This window comes from Lytechinus pictus, chromosome 14, assembly GCF_037042905.1.
Source record: "Lytechinus pictus isolate F3 Inbred chromosome 14, Lp3.0, whole genome shotgun sequence".
NCBI lineage: Eukaryota > Metazoa > Echinodermata > Echinoidea > Temnopleuroida > Toxopneustidae > Lytechinus > Lytechinus pictus.
The window spans coordinates 26328285-26338248 of record NC_087258.1 but is presented as its reverse complement, the minus strand read 5'-3'; the positions used below and the strand labels follow the sequence as shown (position 1 = coordinate 26338248).

General features: G+C 37.6%; 2 non-coding genes across 2 annotated transcripts; both read left to right on the top strand.

Moving 5' to 3' along the window:
- Positions 1-488: 488 nt before the first annotated feature.
- On the top strand, positions 489-560 carry TRNAP-CGG (transfer RNA proline (anticodon CGG)). The gene has a single exon. It is a non-coding gene; the product is annotated as a tRNA-Pro (tRNA).
- A 7528-nt stretch (positions 561-8088) lies between these two features.
- On the top strand, positions 8089-8160 carry TRNAP-AGG (transfer RNA proline (anticodon AGG)). Its single transcript has one exon. It is a non-coding gene; the product is annotated as a tRNA-Pro (tRNA).
- Positions 8161-9964: the final 1804 nt, after the last annotated feature.

Sequence of the window (9964 nt, the reverse complement as noted above, 5' to 3'; positions counted from 1 at the left end):
CTAATCATAGAGTTATTAATAGCTCCATGCCCTAATGATCGAGATACCTAGTGTGTTTAAAAAAAATAAAGGGGATTAAACTTCAGTCTTTGGGACTTTAATCCCTTTAAAAATGATATAAAATACCAAGCTTCAAGCTCTTCAAACAGCCATTGGAGAAAATGCATATTTTCCAGCCAGCCCCATGCATGACCCCCTTTCGTCAATGTCAGATTCACCCCTGTCATTATATGGGAGGAACTGTCAAGCAATATTTGCCCCTCAATTTCAGGATTGTTCGTTTGTAAACTATACGCCTAATTAAAGATATTTTCAGGTTACAAAATTAAGTGACCCTATTTCAAAGGTTTGGGGAGATTTAGATATAGACCTATTCAACCCCCCCCCCCAAAAAAAAAGTCGGAAACGCGCATACGAAACATAAAATCTCAGTATTGGGGTCGAGGGACCGAAGTTCGATATAACACGGCAACTGTTTGGTATCCGTTGGCTTGTTGGTCTAGTGGTATGATTCTCGCTTCGGGTGCGAGAGGTCCCGGGTTCGACTCCCGGACAAGCCCTTGTTTTGCGCGCGTGACCAGCACTCAGCGGGAATCAGATATCTGTTGTGGAGGTTTAGTTTTTTTTCAAAGTTTTTCAATGATTCATGATAATATCCATCATGATATTATTAAAATCTTTATTTTCGAGTTTATTTTGGATATTGTTCTGCTCCGAGATAGTCAAATAAACGACTCAAACTCAAATAAAAATTGATAATAATAAGATGGAAGAATGTTCACCGATATATTTTGAATATATCAAGATCTCAAATTTGAAAGTATTCATTTTCAGAGGGGCATTGACCTGTGGAATATGCTGATATATGATTCCCATTCAGGCTATTTGAGGGACATTCTGGATCCATTTATAATTATGCAACATGTGATATATTTATATCTAAAAATGGCTATAATCCTGTAAGAAATATAATTTCTTTTGATAAAAAATCATATCACCATATGCCCTTATGACGAGGAATCTATCACATTTTGATTGTCGCTGTGTTCAAGGGGTTTAGAATAGATAGTCCTATGTCTATACAACTCCAGAGTTTCTTGTATATTATTACACTTTGCTTTCAAAGTCAAAATACGCTCTTTTGAAAAGGATAAATCTTATTGCACCAATGTGTGTATATAGAGAAAACCCACTTCCGTCGATTTTCATCAACCTTCATAACCATAAAATATTCAAATAAGAGAGATCAATCCGCCGCCAATGGGTAAGCAAAAATATTTGTTTTCATTACAGGCCATTATCATCCATATTATATCTGAAGCTGATACTGACATACATCATTACAAAACAAAAATCATCAGAAAAGTAATCTATAGGGCTTGATTCGAACCCGGAGCCTCTCGCTCCCAAAGCGAGAATCATGCATAGACCAACATGGCCAACGAGCCATAGAGAGTCAAAGTTATTTTTATTAGGAAATGGTAGGGGAAGGCGGGGTTAAGTTGAGCTAATTTTTTTCATGTGGAACTTAGAATTTACATGATTCATAATCTTGTAGAAATGAGTACTTTGCCTTTTAATCTAATTCTTCGGAAACATTTTTACCTATTTATAACATTCTACCCCCAAACTGAAAGTCACTGTCACCTTTGAAAAAAAAAAAAGATGTCAAATGCCTCAACTTGCCCCACCCATGGGGTAAGTTGAGCCACAAAAAAATTTGTACAAAAGGTATATGGGACAAGAACCAGCATGACACTTTTTATTTAAAATCTTATTTAAAAACTTTTTTGACTGAAATTCGTATTTTTCCCTCTGAAAAATATTTTTTTGTTTCAGAGTTGAGAACAATGTGGTGGGGTTAAGGGCTATGTAATAGGTCATCAAGATATGGCGTAATGTCTGACTCGTTCATTATAGCCTGGGGGTGGTGGCTCAACTTGCCCATTATTATGCTCAACTTACCCCGCCTTCCCCTACCAACAGTCGGCAGCGGATGTGCCAGTCATTAGTAGATTCTTATAATTATTACGAGAGAGTGTGACATGAATGTAAACATTTTGAAATGGGCCGCGAAACTTTTTTTTTTTTTTTTTTTTTTTGGGGGGAAAGGGGGTGGGGACGACCATGCATTCAATCACAGACAAATATTACTTTTTACGTTTTTGTCATCCATTAAAAAATGTGTGTGTGTGTCCGGGTGTGTGTGTAGGGGGGGGGGGGGGTAATACCCCCGGTTCCGCAGCCCTTCTAAAGCAATTGGGCAAAAAAACATTAAAAAACTGAAATCAACCACACGTGTAAAATAAATGATGCCGAATCGTCACGTATAGCTGTTGGTGGATCCGGAAACATAAGTATTTTCATCAATGTTCACTACTATCATTATTATCCACTGGTGTACAGATGGGGGGGGGGGGGGAGCATGCTCCCTAAATTTAACGACAAGGGGGGGGGGGGTTGGGGAAGAAAAAAAAAGAAAATGAATGGGAAATAGTAAAATGAAATATTAATTTCTTTCTACTGCATATTATGTAAGAATCGATCTTTAAAAAATATATTCGAAAAAGGTCAAAAATTTTGCTCGCTCGCTTCGCTCCCTTGTATGTTTTGTTTTTCAGAACTTTTGCTCCATCCACCCTATCTGGCCCCTTTATTTTTTCCCATTACACCACTGTTTTCAATGCAATCATGCCTTGAGAATCACAATGATGTTTTTTTTTCTCTCTTTCTCTCTCTCCCCCTTTCTTGTATAATAATAATATACCATCGCTTCTTTGTATTATTTCCTCCTTCTTTCTCAACCCCCTATTTTTTTATTGTTTATTATTATCATTATTGTTTTTGCACTAGAACTCTTATAATATTTTGATGCTTGTTTGAATATTTCAGATTCTTGAAAATTAGGTATTGTATAAGCCGTTTTGTTGTTATAAACTACTAGTTTATTCGCATAATGACCTGTTTGTTCTGTTTACTCTGATAATGACCTGGGCATTCTTTTTTACTATATTTTATTTTAATCTTAATGATTTGAATGTCAAATAAAGTGATGCCTTACTAAATTCGGGAAAAGCGGGATGAAACGGGGTATACCACGGATGAAGTATGAAAGTGCATTGGGGCGGGAGGGGGTCCTTACTTATACCAAGCAAAAAATCGCAATCACTATAGATATTATTTGTTTACATTTTTGTACGCGTTTATTGAAAAAAAAGTGCTCACGCCCCCCCCCCCCTCTGCAGACCATGTGAAAAGACAGGGAGTGGTATATGCAAATATTTCACTCGAGTAAAGAGGTCTGAATATGCAGTCCAGCTGCGGTCTAAGGTTTTGTTAGAATTACATCTAAACATGCACATAAAGCACTTGTAATCATGATTAACATACCCATCTCACTAATCAAATCTTGCGAGCGCGAAGCGCGAGCTGAAAATTTAGGAAATTCAGACCTGAAGAGGTGCATTTTAAGGCTTGTTTGTAGAAATTCACGAAGACCATACGTAGTTCACTAACCAAATGATGCGAGCGCGAAGCGCGAGCTGAAAATTTTTGATATTCAGATTAGACAGAGGGACATTTAAGGACTGATTCTAGAGCAGACATATTTCACCAATCCACTACTGCGAACGTAAGCACGGACAGGAAATGTTTTATATCAAGACCTTAAAATGGGGCAATCACTTTAAGTAGTCATGAAAAAGAAGCATACTATTGTACATAAAACAATAACTCGAAGTGCGAGGAAATATATTTGGCAGTTTGGTGTATATTGACTTGAAAACGGGAGGTTTTAGTATAACAGGATTATATATCTCGGTAAACAGACAATGCGAGCACCAGGAACAATGAGGACATAGGCCCTGAGCAAATTATGTTTCATAAAGTTATGAAAAAAAATGTTTCTTATGTAATATAACATAACATAATTATGATATAATATAACATTATAATGAACAATAATGTCTTCTTCCCCACTTCGTTTCTCTGCCTTTCTCCCTCTTTTTCTCCTTTTCCCCGTTTTTTTTTTTTTTTTTTTTTTTTTGGTCAGCCGATTGGGGGGGGGGGGCACGTGCCCCCCATGCCCCCCGTAGTTACGCCACTGTTATGGGCTACTCCAGACCTGACTCTAAACTATTTTATTTTTAAGTTTAGCCTTAATCAGGGAGTATAATAGTGACAGTGCCATTCAATGTCACGGACGGACAGGATAGAAATGGGTTTCTACACTGTCTTGTCAGTGGTCTTTTGCTGTGTCTATCTAAACGAAACAATGCTGACAATTTATTTTCATTGCAGATGTTAATCTAATAAGTTGACTTCCCTGACATAATAATATTTATGTATGTAATTTTGAAGCAAGCTGTAACTTTTACTAGAAAGACAAAAGGTTTTCTCACAGATGGACATTTCAAGTGTCACGGATGGACATTTGGCGTCACAGAAAGGCATTAAACCCAATTTAAATGGATATTTCAGCCAAGTACCCAGTACTCATGTCACTAATAAACTTGGAAAAAATAAAAAAATAAATAGATTTTTTTTGTGTCCACAGGACAGATGTCCCAGCTATAATACAGTCAGTAAGCATTGTCTTGAGTGTGTGGAAATCATTTTGCAGGAGCTGTGACCTTTGACCTGCAGACTCCTACTTGAACTTGATTTGTACTTTAGTGTCATCTACCTACATACCGAATTCTTTAAAATTATGTTAAATATTCATCAAGTTATCACCCCAAAACCATTTTGCATATTTAATGAGCTGTGACCTTTGCAACCTTTTACCGATAGACTCCAAGTTCGAGCTTGAAGCTATATAGCTTAATTGTATTTCAGTGTCATCTATAGTGGACATCCCGGGTAGACATACTAACATTTTTTTTAATTCCGTCGAATACTAAAGGACAAGTCCACCCCAACAAAAATTTGAATAAAAAGAGAAAAATCCAACAAGCATTACACTGAAAATTTCATCAAAATCAGATGTAAAATAAGAAAGTTATGAAATTTTAAAGTTTCGCTTAATTTCACAAAACAGTTATATGCACATCCTGATCGGTATGCAAATGAGGGAACTGATGACATCATCACACTCACTCACTATTTCTTTTGTATTTTATTATATGAAATATGAAATATTCTAATTTTCTCCCCCATTGTCCTGTGAAACAAAGTTTTATTTCTCCCTGAACATGATGAATTACCATTGCTTAACATTTTATGGTTCAGTCAAGTTGGTCCTTATTGTCGAATCTTAAAAGTGGAATAATGTTTAATTCGAACAATAAAAAACAAAAGAATTAGTGAGTGAGGGACATCATCGATTCTCTCGTTCGCACGTGACTAAATTGTGCATAATTTTGTTATAACTATTTTGTGAAAAATAAGCGAAACTTTAAAATGTCATAACTTTCTTATTTTAAATCCGATTTTGATGAAATTTTTAGCATTATGCTTGTCTGATTTTTCTCTATTGATTCAAATCAACATTTTTATGAGGTGGACTTGACCTTTAAATCAACTCATCAGCCAGAAACAAATCCACATATATAATGAGCTGTGACTTTTGACATTGGACTTGAGGACTCCAAGTTTGAAAATTATCCGAACTTTAGTGTGATCTACCGATCTGTCAAATCTTTTCAAAAATTATCATGCCGAAACAAATTATGGGGACGGACGGACGGTGCAACATTTAATGCTCACTCGAGACTTCGTCAGTGGGGCATGAAAAAAACTTGTGTGTGAGTGTGTGTTGGGGGAGGGGTTATTGGGGGTATATTTATGAATTACAATACTATTTATTGGATTTATGTAATAAATTATCTCCCCAAAATGATAAAACACAATTACAAAATAATTGAATAAGAAATCCCCTATATAGCTATTATACCATTGCAACATATAATGCAAATGTCCGTCCGGCGGGATAAAATTTTGTCCGTTCCTGACAATTTTCCAATTCAACTTTCGCATATTAAATATTTATAGATCTGGGTTTTAGACAAAGTCATATACACGTTTGAGGTCTTTTGCTAGTGAGATAGCTCAGCATGTTTTGGTGTAAGTTTATTGCTCCAGCAATAGAACATAAAACTTTGAATTTTCTTTCTGTCACGGACGGACAAATTTGCATAAACATGAATATAAAAATTCGGTATGACCATTCCTGGACAAATATTTCCCAATATTTTTATTCTATTTTAGCAAACTGGTGTTTCTTCTATAATTACTTGCAAACAATACTCAACCCACCCCCCCCCCAAAAAAAAAACCGCGCCTGGTACAGATCGAACGCCTCTATCGTTTTGAAAATGAAATTGCATGTTTTATGAACTTGCCGTGAACTTGTTAGTCTGAATCAGGGTCTGTGTCTGCAGACTACAAGTTCTCTGCTTCCCCGCCCTTCTGCTTCTGGCCCCCCGGGGGGGGGGGGGGGGCACTTACATTGACGAGTGGATACCATGCGCGACCAAAAAAACACGTAAAAAGGATGTCTTTTTCAAGATAAGGCACGTTACGTACGTAACGTGATAAGGGTGTCAAAAACACAAAAATATTGAAAAAAAGGGTATCTATTTCGCTCGGAAAAATATACGTGTTTAGGGTCAAATATGCGGAGATGATAAAACAAAATCAAAATGTTTTATAAAGGATATCTTTTTTGCCCCAACACTACGTGTTTAGAGTCCGATTTGCGCGAGGTGTAGAAATAATGGTGTGTAAAGGTAAAACCGACGACCGACGGACCCGTGACAAAATAAAATATCGCTGTACTTGTTTAGGGGTTCATTTCAGGGAATACTTGCCAAGAGTACCGTTTTGTTTCCAATACTTGTTAAGGGGTGCATTTTCAGAATATGGAAAATACATCGCTGTACTTAATTGTTAAGGGGCTCAATTCTGCATACTTGCCAATAGTATTAGTTTTCAATACTTGTTAAAGGGGAATCCAGCCTTGGCCATAAAATGTGTTGGGAAGGAGAAAAATAAATTATACAGAATGGTGAAAGTTTGAAAAAAATCGGACAAGCAATAAGAAAGTTATAGCTGCTTTAAAATTGAGATCACTAATACTATGTAGATTTCAAATTGGCAACTGGGTAAGTATATTATGACAAGGGGCAAGGACAACTTTCCCATAGGCCATGTACTTTATTATCAGGGATTTGTGGTTTTCTCGTAAGTACCCAATCCCCTGGGGCAGTAATCTAAATATAACCCAGGTAGTATATTGTTTTATGTCCTCATGAAAGAAAAATATAATTTGAATCAAAACTTTTGAGGAAAATGACATTTTAGCCATAATATGAATTGGAGTACATGGAAGAGTAGTCCTTGCCTTACATCACTATGACATCCCATATGCGGCCAATTTGAAGTCTCCATAGGTATAGTGATTACCAATATATACAACTTTTAAAAATTCATAACTTTCTTGTTGTTTGTCCAATATTGTTCAAACTTTCACCTATCAACTTGTCTGAATTTTCTTTTCCTTATAAAAACAAGTTTTTATTTGGGTTGGATTCCCCTTTAAGGGTAGGGTTTCACACGCCAATACTTGTTAAGGGGTGCATTTTCAGAATATGGAAAATACGTGTTTAGGGTGCTTTTCAAGACCCCGTGGTCGCGCATGGTATCCACTCGTCAATGGAAGTGGCCCCTCCGGGCTTCTGGCCCATAAAATATTGTAGTATTCGCCTTTGCACGCATGGATCCAGTTAATAATAGTCTAAAAACACGGACTAATATATTTTGACACTTTAAACCAAAAGGGAAAGACGAGACGCCAGTCTGTGCCAAATACAGTATATGCAGCCACAGTGCATAGTGAATCTCGTCAGACTGCATTATGTGCGCTAGGCGAATTGCGAAAATAAAGGGTCTTTGCCTGCAGACTATGGAGTTAATACGAATACATAACGCAGCAAAACTGGAGATCTCTACACCGTACACCAATACATTTCGGTACACACACACACACACATCATGCACTGCACTACCACGCACACACTTCCGCGAAATCGCGTACATTTACCGCGTGTGTCGTTTAATTACAATAAACGATCATCGGTGTTGAACGGTGGCTTGTTGGTCTAGTGGCATGATTCTCGCTTAGGGTGCGAGAGGTCCCGGGTTCGACTCCCGGACAAGCCCACTTACAAATATTTTTTTAATTAATATTATTTATTCCATTTTTAACTTTATTTGTCTGACTTTAGGCAGATTTAATTTTATCAATTTGGATATTCGTATTATCAAACAGCATGTTCAGAGTCGAGTATTGAATCACAACCAATTAAGTCAGTCTTTTTTCTCCTCTCCTTCCCTCTTTCATGTCTTTCAAGTTTTGCTTCTTTTTCTCTTTATGCATTAACAACAGGGGAGTGGGGTCAGTTTATGCCATCTGTATCTGTCCGTTGACGTACACCAGCATCTGGTTGTCGCGTACGTTCAATGGGTTTAGGGGTCAAGCGCTAAACACAGTCAATTTTGGTCAGTTTGAATACTCCGATGTCTTTGGAATTTCCAACATCCTCACCAAGAAGGTTCCATTCTGGCCGGGATGGTCTTGGGATACAGAGTGTCGGTAGCAGTCTTTATTAATCTTATAACGTTGTATTTGAGAGTTCCCTTTTGTCTAGTTTGAGTTTGATATCTACAACTGGTTAGGTTTTCATAGTGAATTACCTGAATACCAAAAATAGGCTTTAAGTCATTAAACGGGAAATTCGCCCCGACGAAAACTATCTTGAGAAAAATTAATGACAAAAACATGGTTAAGGTTTGAGGAAAATCCATTAAAGATTAAAAGTTATTAGAATTTCCATTTTTTTTTTGTGACGTCATAAACGAGCAGCTGTCATATATGTTACGTAATAGCATAATTTTTTTTTTTTTTTTTTAATGGTTCGTGATGACGAGGGTGTGAAATCATTAGTGTATATAGGTACAATAAAAACCATTTTAAATTTTCTGTGAAAATGATATTTCATTGTTTTTTTACCATGCGATATGTAGGAAAGCTGCTCGCATATGACAAATCAATTAAACTTCTAATAAATTTTCTATTTTTTGATGGATTTTCCTCATACCTTCGTCACTATATTTTTACAATAAACTGTCAGGGTGAACTTCCCCTTTGAATAATAACCTCAAGCTATTCGCTCCCCAGTGCATGTTTAGTTTTTTCATTTGTTTTTTTTTTCTGCTCGTCTCTCTTTCCGCGGGATCTCTCTCTCGATCTCCATCACTTTCTCTGCTAGCCCCCTTCTCTTCGCTATTAATGCCCCCTCCCCTCCCTCGGTCACCCTTCTTCTCGTACGCTTTCTTTCCACCAGTTACTCTCTCTGTCAGTCTTCTTCTGCCCTGCTATTTCACCCTCTCTCCACCCTTTTTCTGCCCTTCTCTCTTATTCTTTCCCCTCTTCTCTTCATTATCTCTCTCCCTCTTCTCGTACCCTCTCTCTCCATCAATACTCTATAAACTTTCTTCTGCCATTCTATTTCACCCTCTCCCCTCTTCTTACCACCCTAATTCATACAATGTCTTTTCGGCCTTTCTCGCTCTATCGGCTTCCACTGTCTACCCTTTTAAGGCATTTTCATCCTCTCTCCTCTTTGTCCCCCCCCCCACCCCCCCCCCAATATTTACCCTTCCTCATTTCCCGTTCCCTCCTTATCTTCCACTCACTCTCCATCTCACCATGGCCGTATGCAACGGGGGGGGGGGGGGCAGGCAGTTGCTCCCCCCGAAATTTTGAGAACCTATATTGTTTTACTGAAAATTTTCACAAATTTCACCGTGTGCACAAGAGCCTCCATTTTCACCTTTAAAAAATGCCCAAATGACAAGCTCGGCCGCTTCGGTCCCTCGCTTATGAGTTCCTTAGAAATTGTTTACGCTTCCTGCCCACTCCCCAGAAATGATTCTGCGTACGTACGGCCTTGCAGCAAGTTCA